The 22424-nt window shown below is 45.7% G+C and overlaps 1 protein-coding gene across 15 annotated transcripts in view; it reads right to left on the reverse strand.

Moving 5' to 3' along the window:
• The window catches only part of NRXN3 (neurexin 3), a 1378693-nt gene that overhangs the window by 1282574 nt on the left and 73695 nt on the right, over nt 1–22424 (reverse strand). The gene's annotated exons all lie outside the window — the stretch shown is intronic.

Here is a 22424-nt window from a genome sequence, read left to right on the forward strand (position 1 = left end):
CCCCTTTAAGAGGGGTCATTTGAATTTATGACCTCTTGCAGGGCTCTGAACACAGTCCCAAAGAGAAAGCCTCTCCTTTTAATTCCTCCTGCCCACCATTCCAGGTGACCATCCTTCACTGCAGACAGCGGGGTTTGTGCGTCAGAGGTTTGCACATGTTGTCTCTTCCCAAGACTCTGGATTCAAACCAAGAACTGTTCAATATGTTTTCCCCTCATCTGACACAAGATCCCTTTTCCAATCAATCAAATTAATCCTGGAATAAATAAGTCCATTAAAAAGGAGAGAAGCAGGAACTTGTAAGTGGCCATATCAATCATGGGTTAGGTACATCTTAGGAGCTATGGTGTCAGTTTCAATGCATAGTCCATCAACTACAGTGAATGAAGCAAAATAAATTCCTGCTTCTCTTTCCACCATCATCAATTTAGTCTCGTTCCATGCACTTATACTTGTCATAACCCCTGTGGGGTGAGCCTCTGAGATCTCACAAGCTATGCAGGATCTAGCTAGGTCAGTATTTGAACAGGAGTGGAATCCTCCAAGGAAAAACTCACAGTGCAGCAGGAAGCAGTGCTTCTGATTCAAAAGGTGGCACTCTTCCCTCTAAGTATCTAACCAATGCCCAAGTGTGGTGATGGAGGTGCTGTGCTGCTGGAGGTATCATCTTTTAGATAAGATATATTAATCACCTGGGGTCACTAAAGTTCCCATGGTACTTTTCCCACAAGACTAGGAATGTACTATGCTGGGTGACTTGGCCTAATACCAGCTTTGAATAATATAATTCTTCCTCTCTGGATCCCCTGTCCAGTTTTAGTTTGATATTAGATTCTCTACTCTCTGTCCTAAACTGTTGTGATATTGTAGAATACTATGACACAGTCGCCACATTCCACCCCAGCAGTGGCTGCATTTCAGTGGTGAGCAAGTGAGCCCTGTTCACATTGCCCGTTGTATGTTACTTTCTAAGTGACTTTGGGATCTTTTGAGAATAGGTACACAGGAGTAGGTATACATGGCACTTTATAGATATATTAAACACAGTCCTTGCCTGAGGAGTTAATAATCCACAGAAGACAACATACAGACTAAGAGAGGAATGCAGCACCAGGTCATTTCATCTAGATTGCTTAGGCTATGCATGCTTGCTGGGTCCAGGAGGTTTTATTTTATTTTTATGTGTACTTTTTAACATAATCGTGTTTGATATTTTAGGGAGCTGGCAAGGGAACAGGAAAGGACAGCTGGCACTGAAAGACTGGCTGGAAGAAGCTAGTTTTTAAGTGCAGGGAGGATATTCAAGGTGCAAGGAGTAGAGTGTGCAGTGGGAATGGGAAATGGCATGAGAGAAGGGGAGAGATATAGAGCGGAGATGAACCTTGAACATGAGTGTGGAGGAGTGTGAACTTGATGCAGAAGTAGATTGGAAACCACTGGAGGGATTTATGCTGGGAGGTTGCGAGGGGATCAGAATGGCAGGCTAGGGAGATGGTAGCATTCAGAGAGAAAGATGATAGAGAAGGATGAGATATCACAATTATTGATAATTCAGCAGCTGCATCAAGAATCCATTCCAGGCATGCACAGAAATCCAGTATTAAGTTCTCCTCCTCTCGGGGACTTCACCCCAAGCTTAGTGTTCAAATGAATAAACAGAAAGAGGAACCAGTCGACATGAAACCAGACTTAGGCCTGGTCTACACTAGAAACTTAGGTCGACATAAGCCACGTTAAATCGATCTAATCATGTATATGTCTACACTACTGAGTCCCTTCCGCTGACCTAAGTGGCCTGTAAAGTCAACTTCTATACTCCACTTCCGCGAGAGGCGTAGCGCTTGATTCAACATCCACAGGTCGACATGGGGATAGTGTAGACACTGTTGTGTAATTCGAATGAATTGGTTTCCAGGAAGTGTCCCACAGTGCTCCGCTGTAACCGCTCTGGAGAATAATTTCAACTCCACTGCACATCAGCCAGGTACACGGAGAACAGCCCCGGGAACTTTTGAATTTTCATTTCCTGTTTGATCAGAGTGGAGAGCTCGCCAGCACAGCTGATCATGGGGACTTAAGGCCACAAACGCGCTCCAGCATGGAATATACAGGAGGTGGTGGATCTCATGCTTTGTGGGGAGAAGAGTCTGTGCAGGAAGAGCTCCGATCCAGCAGAAGAAATGCTGATATCTATGCCAAGATTGCACAGGGGAGAAGGGCTACCCCAGGGACATGCAGCAGTGCCTCACATTATCTTACTTTTCTTTACTGTCTCTGTGTGTTTGTGTGCATAATGAAACTTAACAGATTGAGGAGAAAAGGCTCTTTATTCATTCAACACATTGTGGCTGGCGGGGGTGGAGTTTACAGGGGAGAAAATGAAATGGAGGAGGGGACAGTTTGGTAAGGAACAACACAGATAAGTGTCACATTACTCTGACTCAATGCTGAAATTGGTTTTCAAAGCCTCACGGAGACGCAGAGCCCCTCAATGTGCTCTTCTTATTGCCCTGGTGTCTGGCTACTCAAAATTGGCTGCCAGGGAATCTGCATCAAACCCCCACCCCAGTGGAAACTTTTCTCCCTTTGTTTCACAGATATTATGGAGCACACAGTAGGCAACAATAACAATGGGGATATTGCTTTTACTGAGGTCTAACCTTGTACACAAACAACGCCAGCGACCTTTTAAATGTCCAAAGGCACATTCCACCACCATTCTGCACTTGTTCAGCCTGTGGTTAAACGGGTCCTTACTGCTGTCCAGGCTGCCTGTGTATGGCTTCATGAGCCATGGGAGTAAGGGGTAGGCTGAGTCTCCCAGGATCATGATTAAGCATTTCAACATCACCAATAGTTATTTTGCAGTCTGGAAAGAAAATCCCTGATTGCAGCTTTCTGAACAGACCTGTGTTCCTAAAGATGGGCGTCATCCACCTTTCCCGACCATCCCACACTGATGTCAGTGAAATGGCCCCTGTGATCCACAAGCGCTTTAGGTTTATGTACTCTTTGGCAAGGTGGTCTGGTGCCAATAGAGGGATAGCATTCCATCTATCGCCCCACCACAATTAGGGAACCCCATCACGGCAAAACCATCCACCGTGTCCTGCATGTTGCCCAGAGTCTCTACCCTTCTTAGCAGAAGTCTGTTTATGGCCCTGCAAACTTGGATCGCAATAGATCCCATGGTAGATTTACCCACTCCAAATTGATGCCCCACTGACCAGAGCAGTCTGGCATTGCAAGCTTCCACAGAGCTATCACCACTTGCTTCTCCACTGTTAGAGTAGCTCTCATTTTAGTATGCACTTCAGGGCTGGGGAAAGCTATTCACACAGTTTCTGGAAAGTGGACTTACACATTCAAAAGTTCTGCAGCCGCTGCTCGTCATCCCATAGCTGCATAATGATGCGGTCCCACCAGTCAGTGCTTGTTTCCTGGGCCCCGAAATGGCGCTCAACCGTGTCAAGGTGATGCATGACTGTCACCAGCAACTGCAAATTGCTCCGCTTTATGTCTTCCAACAGGACAACTTGTGTGGCATCACATGGTTCCATGCGGCGGATCCTATATTGGCTGGGTAAATATTGCAGGATATGGCACGAGGTGTTTGTAATGCTCGCACCAACAGTGTACAGCTGAGTGGGGTCCATGCTTACCATGCTATGGCGTCCACACGGGTAACCCAGGCTTATGAAAAAAGATGTGAAGCAAGCTTGGTTTATTTGCCGCTGATTTCAGGGAGGGAGAGAGGTAAGTGCATCATGGGAGGCAAACGCCATGTTCCCATAACCATCCGCGCCATTGTTTTGGTCCCATAAGGCATTGCAAGCCCGACCCAAAATTCCACTCAGCTATATGCACTGTGGGATAGCTACCCACAGTGCAGTGCGCCATGCGTCCATGCAAGCCCTGATAGTGAGCATGCAGTCCGCCGACACAATGATACTATGGACACACAAGATCAACTTGCTTTAATCACAGGCTCAATGATGACTTACATGAAGTTGACTTAACTTTGTTGTGTAGACATTGGCTTAGTTACAGCCCACATTACACTGTCCCATAGCATTGCATCTATGAGCTTAGACTGAACCACTGTGTCTGATGTTAGTAAATTCTGTGTATGGGCCTACTTAGTACCGCTGAGCCCCATGAAGAGTTTTCTGGAGAGCCTGGGGAGGGAGATGGAGCAGAAGAAGAGAAGGGCAAAGAAAAGAATAAACCAAAGACAGCTGGGGGTGGAGGGCACATTAAACAAACAATGGAAGAGGGGCAGTAACTGATGGACTTTTTGGAATAGCACTCATTAAATTGTCTGTTAATTAAAAAGATCATGAGGATGCTCATGCGTTTATCATCTGACTGCTACTCGCTACACAGACAGCAACCAAAACGTGGCTTCCAATGCATCAAGTTCCAAATGTAATCAGGGTGAACAGTCAGCACAGGGGCCTTGGTTTATAAAGCATAAGTTACACTTCCCTTTTCCAGTACTGCTCATCTCAGGGGTGTCCCCAAAAACACAAGCCCCCAAATCTGAACAAAATTCTCCCCTCACTCTCTTATATTCTTTTGGAAAGCTCTTGTTGCTCCAGATACAAGAATTGCCATTAAAAGGTCAATATTTGCACCACTGCAACACCTTTGCAGTATTTACATTGGTAGCACCACGCTGCCACAGAGTTATTTGCTATTCTAAGTATAAAGAAAGATTGTTGCATCTCAGACACCCCCCCGTGTGGCATCTGTTGGCAAATGCCGACTTTCACAGTGAGACTGCTTGCATTTTATTTTAAAACAAACGCTTGTGAGAGTTGCTTTTTTGTTTCAATATAAAGAAAAGAGCACACCGCCTGCAAGCCCTCTCAGTAATACCTTACAATAATATACCAACACGTGTGCGCCTCAGCTCAAATGGCCAGGGCACAGCTCAAGCTTTCACAAGAGGGCTCTATAATAAGAATACAGTATGCACGGCTCTGTGTCTAGGAGTATCCCTACAAAGTGAGAAAGGAGGGTGGAGGTGACATTACACCCAGCCTAGTTGGATTTTGGGAATTGATTCTTTTTGCCCTCTTCCCACCCCCCAAATCTTTGCTAACCTGAAATATTCTTTCTCCCCATAAGCTCAGAACCTTAAGGCTAGGTTTTCTAGTATGTTTTTAAAAGGACTGTATCAAACAGCTTCCCACTCTCTCTCTCTTCTTCCTCAGCACCAGCCCACCTTCCTCCCCTCTCTCCTACCAGTAGGGGGGAGGTGGTAAAGGACTTGCCTGTTAAACTTGGAACACACACAACCCACAGCTAATGAAAAGCCCAATGAACAGGGGGCTCCGTTTCGTGTGGTTGGAGGTTTATCCACTTCCTCTGGCTCAGAGCACTTCAAACACAGGAAGGTTTGTCTCTCAACAAAAGGCAAGGCAGGGTTTGCTTTATCCTATACACAAGGGCCCATTTATTGCCTCTTTGTAGAGGACTGAGCTGCAAGCCAGTGCTGTTTGCTTTTGTTCTTTGATGCTAATAGCTCAGTTGAAAGAAGGATCAGCAGGGTTGCTGCCTTTGTCAGGTGCAGCCCCAGCCACCTGGATGGGGTGGAAAAGGAAAGAGGAGGATGAAGGGGATGGAGAGGAACAAAGCGGATAATATTAGAGCTCAGATCATAGCCGTGCCTGTAACAAGTATGTCTGAGATTTTTTGTGTGAATTTTAGTACTGAGAGGTGCCAGCATGGGAGCCCTGGAGAGCAAAGGCCTCTGTTCAGCTGAAGGACGGGTACAGCATAAGCCACAGCAAGGAAAGATTTCCCCATACATATCGGCCCTGTCTCAGGCTGAAAAGACGCTCTCTGGGCTGAATGGGAAGTGAATGGTTCTATCTCCTGTTACTAATCCACCTCATCTCTCCAGAGTACACCTATGTGGCTCTCAGGTTACTCCCAGTTTGAATTACAATGAGTGGGGAGCAATTCAAATATTAGACCCGGGGGGGAAGGGGAGAGAGGAGTGGAAAGTTTGTGGGAAGAAAGAGGAGACTTTTTGTAGAGGATGACATCCAATCAAGAAGAGTCCCTGTGGTAGGGCAAAAAGTGGGCATAGGAGAGTGGGTAGTGGAATACAGACAGGGGCCGCATATCTTGAAGTACTGGTGGAGTAATTTTTTCTCCTTCTTTTGAGCGCTGGTGTGAGGCAAACTCGCAACTGGACCAGGGCTGCTCACTCAGCTACAACGACAAATCCCTCTAGCAGGGCCTGCCATAACTCAGCCCTCAGGCATACTGCAGCAGCCTCTCTCTGGGCAGGGCCGGAGTCAGATGACTCCCCAGGCACAGGTATTTCACTCTCACCACCAGAGATGCAAGTTACTCTGTGCAACAGCACCACTCCACTAGGAACCCTTCTGCTGCCTTGTAGTGTTACAGACTCCCTAAGCTTCCTGGCTGCATTCAATCCTGTCCATTTTCCTGCCCCACCCTTGCCCAACTCTTGTTCCAGGCTGCTTCAGCTTTGTCCGTGTCCTATTCCAATCCTGTTCCTGCCTCCTGACCTCCAGATACTTGGACTGACTCCAACCTGGCTTCGACCTTCAGCTGGCCTCCGGTCTCTGACAACAATCCTGACTTAGCTTGTCTACAGACTCTGACCCCAATTCTTACCACAGCCTGTCTCTAGACCCTGGTTTCAGTGCTGCTCTTGGCCCAGTCTCGACTCTACATCTGGCTTTGACCCTTGGTACTCATTCTCAACCACCGCTCCAACCATCAGACCTGACCACCTAGAACCCAGACCTGACAGCTAGTCCGTATGTGTATTCCACTGTTGGTGAATGACAAGCAGTACTCACACTCACTGAAGCGTGGGCATATGAGGTATTGATGACTGAAGGACCACCAAGCCAAAGTATGCATCAGCGGCAGAGGCTTGCACTAGGGCACAATTTCATGTGAACGTATGGCTAGAACTGCATGTTGCTGCTTTACAGATGTGAACGAGTGGCACTTCATGAAGCGAGGTTATGGAAGCTGCCTTAGCTCTAACAGAGCAGCCCTTGCTGAGCAGGGGTATCAGCTAACTGGTAACAGAGCAGGAGACATCCTGAAATCCACTTAGAAAGCCTCTGAGAAGAGATTGTTTGTCACTTTATCCATTCCGCCAATGAAATGAACAATCCAAGCAATTTACTAAATGATTTTATTCCATGTATGCAGAATGCCAATACCCAGTACACAGCCAGGTAATGGAGCCCCCTGTCTTCATTGGTGGCATGTGGTTTTGGAAAAAAAGACAGCTAAGCAAATTGTCTCGTTTAGGTGAAAGTCCAAGATTACTCTGGGGGTTAATTTTGGGTGCAGTCTCAACAAAATCTTATCCTTATTGAATATTGTGTATGGTATATCAGCCTTAAGGGCCCTTACCTTTCAATCCGAAGTGATGGCTACTAAAAAGGTGACTTTCACAGATAAGAGGGACAGCAAGCACATCACTAATGGTTCAAAAAGTGCCTTGGTTAACATCAAGAGGCCCAAGCTAAGATCCCATGTTGAAGCAGGCTTAGTTACTGGAGGGAAAGTTCTGACTAGATCCTTTAGGAAACATACAGTCACTGGATGGGTAAAAATGGAGTGGCAGTCAACTGGATGGTGGCAGGAGCTAATTGCTGCCACTTCTACTCATAAGGAACTATGGGAAAGTCCTAAGGGTTTCAAGCTGAGCAGCCAGTCTAAAATAGTGTGAATCTCCAATTTTTGAGGGACGATCTATTGATATTGAGCTCAAAATAGAAAATAACTTCCACTTAGCTATGTAGCACTTTCTGATGCATTACTTCCTGCTCTTTTTAAGGATGGCTTGAACAGCTACCAAACATGTCTGCTCTAGCTCAGTGCCCCTCTAAATACCAAGCCATGAGGGATAGGGAGTCCAGGCTGGCATGCCTTATCTTGTCCTGTGTCAAGAAGTGTGGGAAATATTGGATACTAATGAATGGATGGGCTAATAGATGGAGAAGTTTGGGGAACCAAAACTGTTTGGGCCACCTGGGATCATGAAGATGATCACCACCCTATCCTGCTGAATCCTCCTGAGAACTCAAGATAAGAGTGAGATGGGAGGGAAGGCATACCTTAAGTGTCCCACACATAGGGATAGAAAGTCATCTCCCTTGGAGTCCTAACCTCATGCCCCTCTGAAGCAGTACATCTTGCATTTCTTGTTTTCTTGTGATACAACCAGGTCCCACAACAGGTCTCCCTAGTGTCTGAATATGGTCCTCACCATGGAAATGTGTAACTCCCATTTGTGGTTGATCGAAAAGTGACTGCTGAGGCTGTTCTCCAGTGTACTGTGTATTCTTGGGAGGTATACTGCTGATAGGATAATCTGGTGAATGGTAAGAATTGTTTGCAGACCTCTCAGACAGCTCTCACTTTCAGGAGTTTTACGTACATCCTGGACTCACAAGACGTCCATGTTCTTTGTGCTGTGTGTTCATCCAGATGGGCACCCCATCCTAAGAGGGAGGCATCTGTAATCATTCCTGAGAAGAGGATAGAGTGAAGGGGACTCCCACACACATCCATTCTTTCTGGGAACAATGCTAGTCCATGCTAACCTTTCTATCCCAGGAAGAAGTGACTATATCTACCATGACCCCAAAATGTTTTAATCAGCTGAACATAAGCTCTCAGTGTGACGCTGTAGTCAAAAGAGCAAATGCAATTCTGCGATGCATAAATAGGGAAATCTTGAGTATGAGTAGAGAGGTTATTTTACCTCTGGATTTGGCACTGGTACAACTGCTGCTAGAATACTGTGTCCAGTTCCTGTGTCCACAGTTCAACAAGGATGTTGATAAATTGGAGAGGGTTCAGAGAAGAGCCACCAGAATGATGAAAGGATTAGAAAACCTGCCTTACAGTGATAGATTCAAGGAACTCTATCTATTTCACTTAAGAAAGAGAAGGTTAAGGATGACTTGATCACAGTCTATTCCTACCTACATGGGGAACAAATATTCATGGGCTCTTCAATCTAGTAGGAAAGGGTGGATGTCTATATGAAAATAGGCATCATTCATGTCAAGAGCCATGCATCACTCATCTCTGTTTAAGAATGGAATTATCGATTCCAGGGTGACCATCCTGAATCTCAATTTGCAGATACAGACATTGAGTTGCCAGTAGTCTAAGATGGGTCTCCATCCTCCCTTTTTATTAGGAATTACAATGTATTTGGAATAAAAGCCCTTTCCTCAATGTTATGGGGTACCAGCTCTAGGGCTTCCTGCTGAAGTAGAGAATCTACCTCCTGAATGAGTTATCTTCTTGTGAGAGTGGTCCCTGAAAAGGAACAGGGAAAGGGCTTTTGGCAGGGAAGGGGAGAGAAACTCATGGTGCGGCTGCAATAAATGAGATTGAGAACCCATTTGTCTGTTATTTGCCATATATGCCCAAAAGAAAAAAAGCTTGGTAACCACCAATTTGGATTTTGGAGGTCGGAGGACATGGCATTTGGGTTGGTTCACAGCTCTCGGAGGTCCTTACAAAGGAATTTGTTGTCAGGAGGTTGGAAGCAGAAGTGTTGTGTTTGTTTTGCTGAATCCTCTGTTACTTTCATGGCAGATCCCATCCTTACTGGCGGTTGAAGGGTTTTGGTGCTGCTCTAAGTATGTAAGGTTGTCTGTGATAATTCCTCTTTGGTGCTGTAGTATAAAAACCTAGGGAACAGAGGGTCCTTTAATGAGTGTAATGACTCATCCATCTTTCGATTAAATAAGTTGTTCCCGTTGAAGGGCAAATATTCCACTGTAGACTGAACTTCTCTGGGGAATCCCAAGGAGTAAAGCCAGGACTCTGGACACATTATGAATGCAGTTGCCATCAACCACAAGGCTGTATCAGCTGCTTCTACTGAGGCTTGGAGGGCTGCTCTTGCAACTAGTCCACCTTCATTAATAAAGGTTTGAAACTAACTCCTGATAATTGGCAATTTGGAATTGCAGACTGGTTGACATAAATACCTTCCTTCCAAGGATGTCCAAACATTTAGCCTCCTTATCAGAGGAAGATGACCTCAAGTGTTGTTGCCTACTCCTTTCAGTGGCAACCTGAACAACCAAATTGTTCTGGGCAGGATGCATGAATAAAAATTCTGCTCCCTTGGCTGAGACAAAGTACTTCTTTTCTGCCCTCTTAGGGGTAGGTACATGTTGCCAAAGTATGCCACATGACTTTGGCAGGCTCTAGCATGGCCTAGTTTATGAGGAGCGCCACCCTCCTAGAACCTGTACTCTGTAAAATGTCAAGGAATTTGTGAGGTGGCTCCTGGACCTTCCCCAGAGGAATCTGGACCATGTTAGCAACCCTCCTTAATGGGTCCTGGAAGTTTGTGGTTATCTGGCAGAGATGGTGAGGCTGGGGCAACCACCTCATCAGAATATGATGACTATATTCCGCACAGGACCGGCAGTACTGCTGGATTTGGCTCTTCTTCCTCCATGGACTCCTGAAGGAGCTCAGGCTGGTATCTGGGGGAGGAGGATGGACTCTCGATAGGACCATACTGATCCAGGATATTGCATGTGTGGAGTCCATGGTCCCCAGGCTAAGCATTAGGGATCTTTTGCTTATGCCTAGTAATCCTTGTCCCTCACCCTGAATCCAAGCAGCATACAGAACTAGTTCCTCCTTGTTCAGTGAAGACATGGGGACCTTGTTGAGGGCTTTTATTCCTTTCCCCCCACCACTTCTGTTTCGAGTTGCAAACTCAGCTGATGGGAGGAATTCACTTGCAAGACTCATCTTCACTGGGGGAAGCAAACAACACTCTTTTGCCCCCTTTGTTGTTTACTAGAGTGAAAGATTAAAGTCTTCACTTCAAATCTCTTCTTTGGGGGCACTGGGGGGAGAAGAGTAAACAACACAATCTTTGGCCCCTTTTAACGTTCCCCTCTAGTCCATCTGGTATCAATGGGCCTTCCTTGTGGGGCAGGATATAACACCTTCAGTTGGAAACTAGCATTTCACAATGCTAGTGTTTCTTTCCTGTCTGGTGATTTACACAGTTAGAAAGGCTTACAATGGAAAGGCTACCTTGCACTATGGGATACAGAGGTTATGAGTAAGATCAATGCATGCAGCAACTCACAAGCATTCAATAAAGTCTAAACATTATACATTCTGATAATTCTAATGCCTATTTTAATACTACTAGCAGATGGGTGAGCCAGACTGGTTTGCTATGCATTTGTCAGTGTTCAGTGAAGACATGGGGACCTTGGCATGAGCTGGCACCTGATCTGCCAGCATCACAATATCTTGGGGAAATCTTACTATATTAAGTCTATGTACCATTGTGGGCCAGGGATTGTATGTAATTCCATGGAGAAGGGTGACCACAGCTCCTCCAGGAAATAACAACAGTGGGGGGTGATTAGGCAAACTCACTCAGGTTGCAACACATCCAGAGAAGTACCACCACCTGGAGAAGCTCACATATACTGGTTCAAACTGGATTCTCCAGAGACCAACAGACAAAGAAAGGACTTTGGGATAAATAGCCTGAGTTTAAACTGACTTGGAGTCTTCTTTCTAATCCAGCAAACCGACAGGACCTTCTGTCCAAAGGCGGCCCCAATCCTTCCTGGGAATGTTTGGAAGGACTTTGGCCTACAGAGTCCCCATACAACTGATGAGTGACTTCTAGAAAGCTTTTACCATGTGTGTAGATTCTTTTATTGTTTGAATACGTTTTTTCCATAATGGTTTTATCTTAAGAATAAATGTGATTGCTTAGAAAGAGCTGTATGGTAACATACAACTAGGAGCAATTATGCTGTTTATAGCCTCTGAGGAGCAAGCAAAGCGCAGTTGCAGGCCTGTTTAGATGCTCTGACTTGCTGGGGAACAACACAGTGTAGGCAGGGAACGTTGCAGCTTAGAAAAATTCCAGTCAGAAGGGAGACAGATAAGGGTCTCTGCCCAAGAGAGGTGACAGCTGGGGAGCCAAAAACCTAAAATTGTGTGTTCACAGAGGGTGAATACAGGTTGCTCTGAACTGTGACAGTTTCTCCTTGTTCAGCACCAATCACAGACCTGCTCCTGTGGACAGTGCCAGAATAGAGGCACTTTGCTCCTTGGAGCCTGTGGATCAGCACCATGACTCTTAAGGGCTCCTCAGCCTCCCAGAACAGGGCATGAAGCGTCACCTGACACAGAGAATGTCAGGGAATAAGTCCTCCTCCTCAGAGATGGATTTGGATGGGGATTTCTCGACAGTGCATCCTACTCTCCCTACCCATGGTCACTCCTGCATTGAAAGTCACAGTGCTAGGAGGTGCACTTGTAGGCCTTGTCTACACTACTGCAGTAAGTCAACCTAAGTTACGCTACTTCAGTTATGTGAATAGGTCGACTTACAATGGTGTCTACACCGCACTGTGTCAACGGGAGACACTCTCCCGCCGACTTACCTTACTCTTCTCAGGAAGCTGGAGGAGTCGACAGGAGAGCACTCTGCCATCGACTTAGCAGGTCTTCAACAGACCCACTAAATCGACACGGCTGCATCGATCGCAGCAGTGCCAATCTACCAGTAAACGTAGACATGGTCCTAGATGTCTTGGACCAGCATATGGGGGGATGGGACGGGACTGCCTAGCCCAAATCAGACTGTGGTTTCATTGCACACTCCATCAGATGTTTCTTATGTCTACATTCCCACACTTGCAGGGTTCGGCTGGGAAAGGAGTGGCTGATAGTGCACATCTCTGCTAAGTGCACTTCTCTGAGTCAGTACAGGCTCCTCTGATGGTCATCACTGACTGTGAAAGCCCAGGGGCAGGAGATAGAACTCCAGAAGCTCAGAATCCTGGGTATAATCTATGTCACATATGGGTGGGGGGCAGGAAATTTCTAAATACTAACTAACACTAGTAACTAGCAGGTAACAAAACTTTATATTTACAAATTAGCAAAGGATGGGCTCCTTGCACACTGAAGGGTTCTGCCTCAGAACATGCCATGGTAGAAAGGAAATGGAGAGGCTGCCCTGCCCCTTATACCCTCGGTTTGGAGATCCAGAAAAGAAAGGGCACAGGGAAAGCCAATGGACACTGCTAGCAAGAATCTTCCGGTCTCGGTGCTTGGAGTACATGTGTACACCAGAGTGGAATAAACATAGGGACCAGCACTCAAAGAAGAACTTCATGGGGCAGCAGGTACAGGACTCATTCTCCCACTTCCAAAGCACAGGTCCCTACAATTTGTGCTACTGGAGAATTTTCATTTCCTTTGTCAACATGGAGTAGTTCTGATTCTATCCAGGAGGAAGCAGCGGTCTCTCACAGTAAGTTACACTGCTATGTTGCCTTTCATTCTGGAGGATATCTTAGGCTTTAAACTCTCAGGAGCAGATACTCACTTGACGTGTTCTACAGCACTGCGTACATAATTAATAAATAGGATCCCAAAGCACTTTATTAACTGTGTGAATATAGGAATCATTCATGCAGTACTAAAATGCAGGCAGCCTTTGCTAAAAGCTCAACATGATTTTTTAACAACCACAGGTGACCAGGACCTTGGTTTTACATCTCATCTGAATGAATAACATTGATTTGCTGCACATGCACTGAGATGCCTGAACGCGTCACCATCGTACCCTCCATTGGGCACTGTTAGGTGTCACCCCCTAGTGGCCTGTTTAAAGGCTATAAATCACAGAAAATAGATTCATTTTCTTTCACCTTGAGTGGTAGGAGCCCGGGCTTTGTCCCTATCTTAAATCAAATCATCCACTTGGGCATGGCATACGCTACAACCTGCGACTGTGACATTACAACTGCCCGGACCTTTAAAAGAGAGCTTTCACAAAACTTGGCTTAAAGGGATTATCTACACCTACTGCTTTACAGAACCAACGTGTAGAGCCACTTAACAAGTAACAGTAGAATGAAAAAACCTTAGAGAAAGTGAATTTACAATAATCTCTTTAATTAACTCTCTATCGTCACCATTATTAGATAAAGCCGCTCACTGATTTAATGGCTTTTTAAGGGGACTCCGGTGGAATTATCACCATCCCAGCTCACCCTGACGTAAATACACACTCCGAGACTCTAGTCACAGTGGCTGGGAAAAACCTGACTGTCTTGCAGCCCACAAGATGCAAAAATCCAGTCTGAACAAGTGAAATTTAATTACTTAGTGCCCTCTACACAAGCTGTTAAGCTGCACTTAACCCCCCTGGAAGCACTGACTGACCAATGCCAGCAACCCCGGGATGAAGCTGGCTTCTACTTCTTTTTAGATGCCATTGGATGGCAGAAGAAAAGGACGATGTGCTCTCCTGCCACTATGCTCTGTTCCTCCCTGTATTCCTGCTCAGCCAGCTGTGCCCCCCAGACTGCAGTGGGGAAAGGCATCTGACTAGTTCTAACTGCACTCCTTCCACACAACAGCATGGTGTGCAGCTGTCATTCAGTAGTATTTATGGAGACTGCAGCAGAGGCCAGCTTTCAGTCTTGGCCTCAGGTCAGCTGTGCTGGTGAGTCTGTGTACCCAGGATATTTAAGCACAGGTCCACACACAGTAGTGTATCCTTCAGTACAACCCAACTCACCCTGGCCAGAAAAGAAACTGGGACAAATTTGAGACTGTCTTTGGATAAATCAACCTATTAGTGCCCCTGGCTTGAATCCTCTCCTGTCCCTTGCTTGGGTTCAGCTGTGGAGTCAGATTCCTCTTCTCCGAAACCTCCAAAGGGTCATTGGCTGCCCTGAATCCATTGTCAACACAGAGCTCTAGCCCCTATGAAACAGGAACACTTTAAACACCCCAGGTGCTATATCACTAGACGAGAGGCATAAGTCACAGAAGGGCTTAGATACTATGGTGGTGGGTGCCGCAGAAATGCCATAAACAGAGTAAACTGTGCTTTTTTTAGCCATGTTGGTCCCAGGATATTAGAGAAACGAGGAGGGTGAAGTAATATCTTTCGTTGGACCCACTTCTGTTGGAGAGAAAGATAGAGAGAGAGAGAGAAGCTTTTGAGCTTACCCAGAGACTTGAAGAAGAGCTCTATGTAAGCTCAAAAGCTGGTCTCTTTCTCTCCAACAGAAGTGGGTCCAACAAAAGATATTTCCTCACCCACCTTGTCTCTCGACTAGGCAGAGTAAGTCCCTCCCATATATACTGCTATCTGTCATTCAATACTGCATGCAAACAAACATCTCTAACCAACAGGAACATTATGTTCATCACACTTGCTAGAAATAACATACCCTCTCGCATTCCAGGGGCCACTTTACCCAAAATAAAGGACTACATTATTCTACTGCAATATCTCAATTGTAGTAACACACACACACACACACACACACTTCTGTGAGCTGCAGCATGTGGTACCACTGCTACAGAATACTCTAATGTTCTTTCATCTTTTGTGGGAGGAGAAGGGGCTGCCAAGAAAGAAGTTATCTTTGGGTTTTAATAAATGATCCTAGTGAGGAGGTCAAGAAACATTCTTGACTTCCCTCCCAATGCATCTCAATTTGGTTGGAACCGGACACTACAGCCTTCTAAAACTTTCTGTGGCCTATACTCCCCTCCCTCCTTTATGCCCCTTGTGTAACCTCTCTCACTCATCTTTGCACCTTCTTCCATGCAACCTCTTCTGTCTGGAACTCCATCCTCTCTCCTGCCCCTTACTCAGACTTCTCTCCGAGATGCAATCTTCCACACAGCCCTTCAATAAATAATCATAAATTGATTGTAGATTCTTACAAAAAGCTGTGTCACTATTCCACTATGTGTCACTACTACAGCTGAACCTGGCTTTCCCATTATAAATCCAATTTTTTCCTAAGTCCTAACGCTAAAATAAAATCAACTGGCATGACATTTCAATGCCTCTACATCATCACAGGGTAGAACTGTTATTGTAAGCTTGAGGTAAACCTCACAACAGAACTTAGATCTGGCCGCTTCGCACCATTCCATTGGCTCAAAAGAGGCAGAACCTGGATGAATCTCCAAGATGAAAATTTCCCCCGAGCGAGGGAGTCCTTAGTTGTTGTCACCAGCCCCTTCTACAGACTCACTGCCTCCTCTTAACCCTGGCATAGGGAATGTGCTAAGAGCATACTGGGGCTAGAAGCACTGAAGAGCTCCTGGGGATCCCAAGCTACCTGCTAGAGTTTTGCTGGTGATCTCAGCTAGTGGCTAGAGTGATCCTGGTGATCCACAACTATGGTACTTTCCCTTGGTGGCCACTGCCATTTGGCATATGCTCTAAAGTAAACCAGGGCTGGCTAGACCCAGCTCCAGGATGGAGGAGCTAAAGCTCCAAGGGTCAGTCCTGGGACCGGTTTTGTTCAATATCGTCACTAGAGATCTGGAGGATAGTGTGGATTGCACCCTCATCAAGTTTGCAGATAACACTAAACTGGGAGGAGTGGTAGATACGCTGGAGCTAGGGATAGGATACAGAGGGACCTAGACAAAGTAGAGGGTTGGACCAAAATAAATCTGATGAGGTTCAACAAGGACAAATGCAGAGTCCTGCACTTAGGATGGAAGAATCTCATGCACTGCTACAGACAAGGGACCGATTAGCTAGGCAGCAGTTCTGCAGAAAAGGACCTAGGGGTTACAGTGGACAAGAAGCTGGATATGAGTCAACAGTGTGCCCTTGTTGCCAAAAATGCTAATGACATTTTGGACTGTATAAGTAGGAGCACTGCCAGCAGATCGAGGGACGTGATCGTTCCCCTCTATTTGGCATTGGTGAGGCCTCATCTGGAGTACTGTGTCCAGTTTTGGGCCCCACACTACAAGGAGGATGTGGAAAAACTGGAAAGAGTCCAGTGGAGGGCAACAAAAATGATTAGGGGGCTGGAGCATATGACTTATGAGGAGAGGCTGAGGGAACTGGGATTATTTAGTCTGCAGAAGAGAAGAACAAAGGGGGATTTGATAGCTGCTTTCAACTACCTGAAAGGGGGTTCCAAAGAGGATGGATATAGGCTGTTCTCAGTGGTAGCAGATGACAGAATAAGGAGTAATGGTCTCAAGCTGCAGTGGGGAAGGTTTAGGTTGGATATTAGGAAAAACATTTTCACTAGGAGGGTGGTGAAGCACTGGAATGGGTTACCTAGGGAGGTGGTGGAATCTCCTTCCTCAGAGGTTTTTAAGGCCTGGCTTGACAAAGCCATGGCTGGGATGATTTTGTTGGGGATTGGTCCTGCTTTGAGCAGGGGGTTGGACTAGATGACCTCCTGAGGTCCCTTCCAACCCTGATAGTCTATGATTCTATGAAAGCTGGTTCCACCATGGATGCCCCTTCCTCTCTTCTGTGTCCAGCTGAAACAGAGTAAAAAAGAAATATGGCCCATGGAGTTTCATCTATTACCAGTATTATCTGCAATACTGATAAACCGATTGAAAGACTGGGTCTTCATCCAGCATACTCCATGTGCCTGAATGGTATGGGCGCTCCTATTTAGGGGCCGGTCCTGTGGGGTGCTAAGCATCTTGACTGTCTCTTGACCCTGCAGGATTGAGCACTGAGAGCATATATTTTTTAGGTCAGGGACTATCCTATCCATGTTCTTATACCATACCCATCACAGTGGTATCTGAGCACCTTTCAGAGATGCATTAAGCAACCTGACTGACATCTGTCATATATGATGTCTTCTCCATTTCACTCTTCTCCCCAGGGAAAAGTTATGGATGGAATTTGTTACTGTTGTGATGATGTGCTATGCACTTTTAATCTGTAACGGCCAGGCTGGAGGAGCACGCCTAGCACACAAAAGTACGGAAGTGGTGAGTTCTGAAGTGGTTCTTAGTTCCTGTGAGAGTGAGCAGCTGTATGTGTCTTCTCTATGCATGCTGGGGACACTTGGTAAATAGCAATACAAACAGCAGAACAAGGAGTTGACACAGGAAAAGTTAGAGAGAAGGAAGAAGTGATGATGATTAAGCAAAGAAAGGACTGGTAAAGCATGTGAATCAGCCAGGGCTGTAATTTATTTGCTGTACCCAGCCTTCAACTGAATACAACAAATCCCTGGGTATGTCTGACAGAGTTATTAGAGGATGCTAATATTCCCCTCAGAGTAATCTGGAGAAGCACAGCTAGAGCTAAGGCTAGCTTGGGAAAGGAAGGCGGGGATGGGACCCTTCAATCCCACCAGACTCTGCCTGTCAGTGCTGTCTGCTCCTCTCCAGACCAGACTGGACAGGATGAAGCAGCAGGATGATGGGAAAGGACGCAAGGTTGAAACCTCCCCACACCCATCTCTGCTGCTGTCCTAATTTTGCATGGCAGGGGTTGGGGGAGAGAGAGACAGAGAGAGATTTCATTCTGCTGCTTTATGAACTATGCCACTTGAGCACTTTTCACCTCAGGAAACATCCAGGATTATGAACCAAGGTGGGGAGGAAGGTCTCATCCCACAAGGTACCACCTGATATTGCTTAAGCAATAAAGCTGAAGGGGCTGTACCCGAGGTTGGCCATACTGTGTGCGAAGGTAGGGGGTGCTCCCTCATCCATTTACCCTGGGGCTTTCCATTTCCTTATGCAAACATTCCTCCTCTATAGAATCATAACAATTAGAGACAGAAGCATCCACAAGTCCATCTAACTGCAGGGTGGCAAATCATCCCCAGAGAAAGGAGGCATATTTGACATTAAAAGGATACTACACTGGATGTTGGCTAAAAAGTCAGATACAGTAACTTACAGAGAGTCATTTTATTACCCTGTTACCCAGAAATTCTGCCAAGCATTATCATCTCCTCTGATTAATATTAGCATTGTTATACCTATACCTCAGGCTCCCACCATCCCTGCAGTGTCTGGAGTCATGACATAAATTTAAGTAATCAATTCCCTCAAGAAAGAAGGAAGAAAATCCCTACCTCCACCCTGTACACTGATTATAGCCATTTACTGACAAGGAAACAAATCTAAGCAGTTTGTTTCCTAGAGGACTCAGCCTGGGCCATTCTGTACCTCAGCTCTAAGGGAAAGACTCATTGGAAGAGACTAGTATGCCCTAAAGATGGTGAGACTCAGACTCACTGATCTCTGGCGAATGGCACTGAGGAGAGCCCTGATACAAATACTCTGTTACTCAACCTTACAAACCAAAACCCAATCCAGCACCATTTACTGCTTTAAAAATAGAGACCAGGATCCCGGAATTGACAAGGTATTGACAATGCACCTAGTATGCCTCTGGGCTCAGAACAAATGAATAGCAACTTATTATGGAGGCACTGGCTGCAACTCTATAGTTAGGGTTGAGTTCCATTTTGCACTTAAAGCAAGGAACTCAATCTATTTGTTATGTATGAAAAATACACACTTGCAGCACACACACTGAGTACAGTATGAATAATCATAATAAATGCATCTTCTCCTTCCCCTTCCCACTCTCATGCTTTTCCAGTATATATGTTACTTACTTGCAGTAATTACTACATCTGTAGGCACAAATACAGATTCAAATTAAACAGGAATTATCGAGCGATTATACTGGAAGTGTTTGCTCTGTTTAGCTGTTGCTGCTTTGAAAAGAACTGCTGACTTAATCAAACATAGGGAATATGATGGGAAGCAGCTGAATTTTGCTACTTTGAAAACTCTGAATTTTCTTATGTGGATATCTAAGTTTAGGCCTAGATTCTGCAATTGGATCCATTCAAGTGCAGATGTAATTGCATGCTTAGGACACGATCCAATGCTCTCTAAATCAATGGGGGTTTCTCCACGGACTTCACTGGGTTTGGATTAGGCCCTTAGGCGGTCAGCTCTTTGGAGCAGGGAACTTGGGTGTTTTTACAGAAAAGAGAGACAACACATTTTGGTCATTGTAAAAATATTAATATAATAAATAATAAATACTACTAATATGAACAAGCCCATACTTAGAACAGGGGAAACAGCAAAAAAAGATGTGGAGAAAAATAGCTGTGAGCTTTACTTTATGACAGAATGATTTCAAGTTTGGAGCCATGGTTTCTCTTCTCAAAGATCTCACAGGGTGCAGTGAAAACTAACTGCAGATTTGCTAAGAATCTACTATGTAAAGGAGACTCTTGATGGAATATGGATCCTTCCACCTCTAGGCCACCCAGTTCAAATCCACTCAAAGTCAATAATGACTGAAAGTCATTACCATTTGACAGTTGTTCAGGAATCTGGGTGAAATAAATTGGTGGATTCTCAATCCACAACCTAGCAGACTGATATCTGCAACAAGAATATCCATCATCACTATAATTTGATTCCAGTAGCACCCACAAGGTGCTGAGCTTCTGTATTTGTACAGTGCTATGGTCTCTACCCTACAGAGCTTGCACTCTAAACATTTGCACTAATTGCCCTCTCACTGAAAGCCATGAGAAAGATTGTCTTGATGATAAGGCTGAGCACTCTGACAGTCGTTCACAGGAGGCTCGATGAGCTTTAGAAGAATGACATTGAAGCCCCATGAGGGAGTCAGGAGAGCAAGTATAGAGGAGGCCCTTGAAGAAATCTGATACTGTACAATGTGATAAGACAGAATATGGGATCTAAATTAGCTGTTACCACTCAAGAAAGAGATCTTGGAGTCATTGTGGATAGTTCTTTGAAAACATCCACTCAATGTGCAGCAGCAGTCAAAAAAGTGAACGGAATGTTGGGAATCATTAAGAAAGGGTTAGATAATAAGACAGACAATATCTTATATAAATCCATGGTATGCCCACATCTTGAATACTGTGTGAAGATATGGTCACCCCATCTCAGAAAAGATATATTGGAATTGAAAAGGTTCAGCGAAGGGCAACAAAAATTATTAGGGGTATGGAACGTCTTCCGTATGAGGAGAGATTAATAAGACTGGGACTTTTCAGCTTGGAAAAGAGACAACTAAGGGGGAATATGATAGAGGTCTATAAAATCAAGACTGGTGTGGAGAAAGTAAATAAGGAAGTGTTATTTACTCCTTCTCATAACATATGAACTAGGGTCACCAAATTAAATTAATAGGCAGCAGGTTTAAAACAAACAAAAGGAAGTATTTTTTCCACACAATGGACAGTCAACCTGTGGAACTCTATGCCAGAGGATGTTGTGAAGGCCAAGACTATAACAAGGTTCAAAAAAGAACTAAAGTTCATAGAGGATAGGTCCATCAATGACAATTAGCCGGGATTGACAGGGATAGTGTCCCTAGCCTCTGTTTGCTAGAAGTTGAGAATAGGCCTGTTTTGTTCATTCCCTCTGGGGAACCTTGCATTGGCCACTCTCGGAAGACAGGTTTAAGCGTGTAGACTCACCCCTGTGGCGCCTCCTGCTGGTCTCTCAGGGAATTAGCTCGATTTCCAGCCCGGAGCACCTTCTGCAGGCTGGTGATCCGCCACAGCTGGCCCCCGTGTCCCTCCCAGACCCCGGTGCCCGTGCTCTTTGAGGTGCTGCCGCCTGGCAATACCTCAACAATCTCTGTGGGTCTCCCCTCCCCAGGGAACCCCCACCCAGTACCCCCACCTCGCCTGAGTCTGGGCTACTGCCAGTCCTCACCTAGCCCGTTCACTGGGGCAGACTGCAGTATAAAAGCCACTCATCACAGGCAAGGGGGTTTGACCTGCTGCCTTCTTCTATCAGCCAGTACCTCTATGGGCCTGGAACCAGGCCCTGCAGCCTGGGGAGTCACCAGGCTGGAGCTCCCCTGCTCCTCTGGCTCTTCCCCAGCCCTGCTTCACTCCTAGGTACCCTCTTATTCCCCTGCAGCCAGGCCGGTCTTTCTCCATAGCTAGAGGAGAGACTCTTCTCAGCTTCTGGCTGCCCTGGCCTTCTTATAAGGCCCAGCTGCCCTGATTGGGGCATGGCCCAGGTGTAGCTCCTTCCCCAATCAGCTTGGGCTTTTTCTCCTAGTCCTGAGCCCTCTCCCAGGGCTGGCTTCTAGCCTATCAGAGCGGGTAACCACCCCACTACAACAGTTTATTAAGCTAGATGGACCTTTCGTATGACCCAGTTTGGCCGTTCTTTTGTTTCTATGACTGTACTAGAGCATGACACAGTGATTTTGCTGCAAAGTAAAAATTGAAAGAGTGAAATGCTAGCCCTGCATGTTTCAGAAGCAGCATACAGTTAAGGATCTTCAGTATCAGGGCCTGCACTGGGTCTATATTGTTTTGAGCTGACCATATGGACAATATTTTCCATTTCGAAGAGTAAATCTTCTGAGTGGAAGATTTCCTGCTTTGTATGAAAATCTCCTGAACCCATAGGTAGAAGCCTCTGTCAATAGTGCTCAGCCAGCCAACATCTAAGCTGCCAGGTGCAATGACTGTGGGTTGGTGTGCAATATCTGACCTTGGTTCTGCAATATTATGTCCAGGCAGATAAGGAGGCATATGAAAGGC

Source organism: Trachemys scripta, chromosome 4, assembly GCF_013100865.1.
Source record: "Trachemys scripta elegans isolate TJP31775 chromosome 4, CAS_Tse_1.0, whole genome shotgun sequence".
NCBI classification, from domain to species: domain Eukaryota; kingdom Metazoa; phylum Chordata; order Testudines; family Emydidae; genus Trachemys; species Trachemys scripta.